The sequence below is a fragment of the Cucumis melo genome, chromosome 3 (genome assembly GCF_025177605.1).
Source record: "Cucumis melo cultivar AY chromosome 3, USDA_Cmelo_AY_1.0, whole genome shotgun sequence".
NCBI classification, from domain to species: Eukaryota; Viridiplantae; Streptophyta; class Magnoliopsida; order Cucurbitales; family Cucurbitaceae; genus Cucumis; species Cucumis melo.
The window spans coordinates 3,953,934-3,960,239 of NC_066859.1; the positions used below are offsets into that span (position 1 = coordinate 3,953,934).

General features: G+C 34.5%; 1 long non-coding RNA gene across 1 annotated transcript; it reads right to left on the minus strand.

The window, feature by feature from the left end:
* Positions 1 to 3,882: 3,882 nt before the first annotated feature.
* LOC127148377 (uncharacterized) lies at positions 3,883 to 5,924 on the minus strand. Its single transcript, XR_007819330.1, has 3 exons — positions 5,597 to 5,924; positions 5,249 to 5,493; positions 3,883 to 4,069 (listed from the first exon to the last, which is right to left on the minus strand). It is a non-coding gene; the product is annotated as an uncharacterized LOC127148377 (long non-coding RNA).
* Positions 5,925 to 6,306: the final 382 nt, after the last annotated feature.

Below are 6,306 nucleotides of genomic sequence, written 5' to 3' on the forward strand. Positions count from 1 at the left end.
CAGGTGATCCCTTTTTCTTGTAGTTCAAATTGGTTGAAATTTCTAATATATAATTAAATAAATACATAAATACTTTGTATTTGTTGAAATTTTAAAAAAATCAATGCACAAGATAGAAGGAAAAAATTAGTGTATTAACAAAAGTGAAAATTTAAGCATACTTAAATTTTAAAGAATTTAAGAAAACTTTACATTCAAAAAATGAAAATTGTGAATATAAAATACCTTGAATTTGCTATTTAATTCACTGCGTAGAATCATTAAATACGCATTGCTATAATAATTAAATGCGCTAGGTACTTGGTAGTTCACTATTCAAATACGTTTACTTTCAGCAGCACCAGTCGATACTGAGTCAACACCACGAAAATGAGACACAAGATTGGAGGACATAAAAAGTTTACCTTGAATACATTATACAAATTCTTGAAACGAAGATGAAAATGGAACATATACCTCAACAACACGATAATTGAGATACTGTAAAGATTTAATTCATCTACCTTCAAGAATAGTCTTTATTCGTTGTACAACCATAACAAAAACTTGTTCGTTATAATTCTATTATTGTCTTCTAGTTGTATAACATACATAAATTTTTGGAATATATTGTTAAAAGATGTTATAAGAAATGTAATTAATATACAAATAATGTTAAACAAATAACATATAGTCTACAAATTAGTTTAAAACCACATTAAAATTTTAAAAAAACATAAATAACAATGTTTCAAAAACTTATATGAAATACATATTTCCTAACATTTTTCAAAGATAGAATCGAAAGCTCACTATAAAAATCTATTAACAATTTCTTAAATATACATTATGGACAACCAAAAAATAAACATATAAGTCCGTTTAGGGGAAGGAAAGGAAAGAAAAGGATTATGGGGGGAAAGGATTATGATAACCCTTAGGTTATGAAAAAGGAAGGATTATGATAACATTTGTTTGGGCAAAAGATTATGTGGGAAAGATTATGAGGGGGTTATGATAACCTGTGTTAGGGGGAAGGATTATGTGAAAAGGATTATGAAAATTATTTTTTATAATTTTTTAATTCTTATTCCTGTACTATTTTTTTATAAAAAATTCGTATTATTAATGAAATTGTGTATCATTAAAAGTGATTTAAACCATCGACTGCCAACAGAATTTCATTCAAACGAAAGCCAAATACACAAGAACGAAATTATTATTAGGATGGAGTTATAAGGTGAAGTCAATTACATCGGACATCATGCAGGAGGAAAAAACAGCAATGAAAAAAAAAATACGAGTCATGCGGTTGAAATGGATAACCAATCATGGGTTATCGTGTAAAATGACGTTGTTGTATGCGAGCTTCATATCATCGGGTAGGTCCAAGAAGGCTTTCATGATAGATAGCTTCTGTGTCATTACCATCATACATCACGCACTGTTCGCTACACTAAGCTGAGGGTAGCCTGCAACTGTCTAATGACTTCCTGCCACACAACATCTTCCTCATGCCTAGCTACCTTCGACCACTTTGCAATGGCCCTGAGCTGGTCATTCATACGATCCATGGCTTCGTCAATGACGTCTACAATCTCGACAGTCTGCCCTCCACGCTTTCTCTTTGAGTTGCTGGAACCCAACCTACAATCACTGGACCTACCAAGTTGTGCGCCTATAATGTTTTCGAGCGACATGTTCATTCCGTAGCTATACATTGTAGGGAACTCCATATCGACCCCATCTTTTGGTTCAACTCCCTCGCTTTCGCTTGGCACATTGGACTCGATAGTTGGGTTGGTTGTCAAACAAATTCGTCTATACGCAAAAACATTCTATTAAAATGACATCAACGACGACAAAGTACAAAAATTAAAATAACATGCATATACAAGAACTCATATGGTACTAGTGGTTACGTAATTGCCATTCACTGAACATTGACTCGGCAAGGTCATCCCTCAATTAACTCCACTCGTTTGAGGTCTCAATGTAGTTTGTGTCGTCACCTCCAGTCGTTGCGTAATTTGAGTCACCCTCATCGTAAAAAAAGGTTGACGTTCGTCATCTCTCGATTTATTAGATTATGCAGTAGACAACACGCCATAATCGTACGACATTGAACTTGAACAGGGTAGTTTGACTTTCCGTGAAAGATTGCCTAACGATCCTTCAACTGTCCAAACACTTATTCAATAACATTTAGTGCGGAAGAATGTTTCATGTTGAAGAACTCATTTGCTGGTGTTGGTACATTTCTGGCTCCATGCCACTTTTATAGGTGATATCTTTAGCCTCTATAAGTAGCCAAAAATCCCTCCGTATTCGAGTACCTTGCATTGCATAGGTAGTAATACCCTAGTATGACATCGACCGCATTATACACTGTAAATGAGGGTATTACAACAAAAAAAGTCCTAGTGGGTAACAATTCATTTTGCCCTTCGAAACCTTTAGTCTATTGGGTAGTGAAATGGAATCTCTAAGGATGCACGAGTCCACTGTAGATCCTTTCTAGTCGATTAAGATGAATACGAAGTCCCCTTTCGTGCGGCATATGTCGAGGACGTTTGTGGCCACTTTGCCCTTCTGCGTTCTATACCTAGGTCGATCACTTGCGATCACGTTTACCTTTATGTATGTGCCGTCTAATGCACCAAGGTGATTCTGCAGTGAACAATAAATGCTAAATCATAATAGCGAACAGATGTTCATTATCAATTAAATCCAATATAAGAAATTGTATCCTTGAAACACCGCCACCGTGCACCTGTTCATGCGCTCGTCACTGGTTGTGGTTTTACCAGCAACTCATAATGCAGACATAACATAACCAACAATGCTATGTTGAAATGTTGCGAGACTGTCTCACGGAACCGTACAAACTCCCATTGTATCTCGTGGTTCTTCATATCGTGCACTAGCACAAGGAGAAACATAGCAACCATCTCCTCTACGTTGTCGATTTTCATCAGTGCTAATCCGACTGTTGTTCCAAGTAGATGACACAAAATTGCAAAACATCTTATGTCCATTCTTGTACTTTGCCGAAATACAAGGTCAGACTCGTGGATCATTCGAAAGTATCGCTAGGTACTTAATCCTATTCCTAGTGTCACCAAGTCTTCAAGTTAGCCTCTTGTGGTTATTTAACAGTTCATCCAACGTCATTAGTAACTGACGTTGGGGGACCGTGAATAATGTTAGAATTGCCGCAAGTTCGGATAGATCCATTTCAAGCTAAGAAAAGAGGAACCTGCTGAAGAATATAACATTAGGAAAATATTGAAACAACTATTAGGTAGCACATGGTGAATATCGTTCTAAATAGATTTAAAAACATGTGTTTTTGAGAAATGATAGCGTAGTTCGAGTGTCGTGTTTCATGCAAAAATAGTTTATTAGTGCGGTGTTAAGATCATGCAATTAGAACCTTGGAATTGAAAATCTCGCTTTCATTTTAGAAATTATGGTTTAAGAACATACGTAAAAATATACTTCTCATTATAAACAACTGAAATAAATCGTTTGGTTTTTGCAGATGCTTGATTCGTCGCTTTTAGGCCATCCACATGATAACTTAATTAGCCCGTTATCCACTAATTTAGGAAAAAATAATACAATGTATATAGAAAAATTAAGAAAACACGTACGTTAAAATTGCAAATTTTTTTTTTACTTTCCAAATGAAGGTGCTATGAAAGCCATATGGCCAATGTAGAGTTGTAAAAAATATTAAATTTGAAAACCGCAATCTTTTGATTACCATAGTGTAAATACACGTCATCGTTTTGATGTTGCTAAAAAACGCTTTCTATTGGAATACGCAAAAGAAAAAAAAAAGAAGGAAAAAATGATGGGAACATTGAACATGCATCGAATATATAAAAGAAAAAATAGTTGCCAATGATATAGATATTTATAGAAGCCCACACGAAAGTCCAGATACAGAGTTTTTCGATAAAAATTCGTACATAATAGAATGTCAAAAAAAAAAAAAAGAACATGCGACACGAAATAACTTATGTTAGTGGAATGATGTAGAAACCCTAGTACCTTAAAAGTTCGGGCTTCGTACTCAGGATCACTGCAAAAGAGAAGGTAAGAATACATATCAATGACAGAAATTTGTAGAGGATGGAGGAAAAAGAAATAAAAAGAAAAAGGTGGGCGGGTTTAGACCTTTCTTTATCGACCAAACAACACGTATGAAGGATAAATGAACAAACTGTTAACAGTTACGTGGAAAGAAAAACGAGAATGATGGGAAAGTTTCTGGTGCCTTAGAGGAAGGAAGTTCATTCAATAATTTGAAATTGAACTTCATTGAGTGAAATTATTATCTTTACTTATATATGCAATTGTACGAAATGCAGGGATATGAAAGGCATGCACATAAGAAAGAAAATGGATAAAAAGGCTAAAAAATTGCAACATTATCAAAGTGGTGATATGAAAGGCATGGAAAATGAACAAGAACAATGAAATACGGCCTCAAATGCAAAGATATGAATGACATGCAGATGAACGACAAAAATGGATAAAGGGTTGTAGTATCCAAGTGGTGACATGAAAGACTTTAAAATAACATACAACAAGTGCCATAACATGAATCACAACTTCAATAAATGAAAAGTTCATAGGTAGACTTTGAAGACCAAATACATAATGGAACACAAACGACATGCATATACATACCAAACAAAGGGAAAACCGAGAGTTGCTATGAAGACGTAAGAGGATGAAACACGCATAAGGCAGAATGACATAACAAGTATATATAGATGGAAAATGGAAGAAGTAATGATGCATTGAAGACCTCGAAACAAGAAAATCTGAGCATGGACTAAAAACAATGGAATAAACAACACATAACAAATGTTAAAAGAAAAGTCATGTAAACAGAATAGTTGGTCAAGGTTAAAACATAGCGAACCTGACACAATGCACAAAAGCATCAGAAGGTCATGGAAAATGAAAATTAAGCCTACTACAATGGAAAGTACAAAGTATTCACGGTATACAAACATTAGGAGAAAATATACCAGCATGTAGGTATGCAAATCAGATATAGGCAACAACATCACAATGAACATAAATAGCAAAATGGAGACCTCAACACCAGATATAAACAGATTCACAAATATTTAAAAAAACATATGTTCAAATGCATAAAGTATGACCATGAATAAAAAAAAACATGAAAATAGGGACCTCATCATCGGTAATTACGCGAAAATAAAGAAAACATCGCCTCCTTCCGTACCTAGCTCGACCCAAACACCATCGAACGATATGAAGCACCTATTCTTATCAGTAAGGGGGAACCTCAATTGACAATGGAAAGGGCGAGCGACAAGGGTAAACAAAATGGGTCACGATGACGTTCAGAGGCTTCAATCATTGAAACAAAAGCCGATCAACGAAACCCAAAAAATGTAGATGGTGAAGAATTTCGGAGGCAACACATACAAAGGCTTCCATCAACGAAATGTTTCACTTAGCCGAGATCTGCATTTAGAGGAAAAAATAAATTGGTTTATAAAAACAAAATCAACCATGCAAAGGAGAAGAGGAAACGTAGCATTTGGAAATGGTGAAAAAAGGAACACACCTCTGGCTGGTGAAGACAAAGCAAAAAAGATGTGGGAGGCCAAAATCGGTACTATAAGGGACGAAGAATGAAAATGAAGGGAGGGGGAAGGGAAGTTTCAGGGAGTTAGAAAGGATTGAGGACGGGATTTTGGGTTGGTGAGGTAGAAAACGGAAGGATGCGAAGGGAAAATGAAAAGGAATGAGACAGATTGAGAAGGGAAAATGAGAAGGAATGAGACGGATTGAGAAGGAAAAAAGGGGTGGGATTAAAACCCTAACCTTTTCCGTCTCCTAATCTTTTCTCAAATGAGGACCTCCCCTCCCTCATTCCTTTTCCTCCCTCATTCCTTTTCCTCCCTCAAACACCCCATAAAGAAACAGTTTAAAATAATAAGAAGGAAAAAGATAAAAGATACATATTTCCAAAACTTATTAATTAGAAATACTTATTTTGAAAATTCAAAATTGCTCTGCAATTTCAGAATCTAAACATATAACAATAGGTTCAAATTTGCCCTCTATTAATTGAATATCTTAAATATAGATTATAGATATGTAGAAAAAATATATATATAAATATATAGTTCAAAATAACAAAAAGGAAAAAAAAAATAATAAAGAAACATATTTTCAAAACTTATTAGAAATACATTATTTTGAAAAATCAAATTTGTCTTGTATTTTTCGGAATTTAATTAAAATATATATACTAGGGATTAATTAATTATA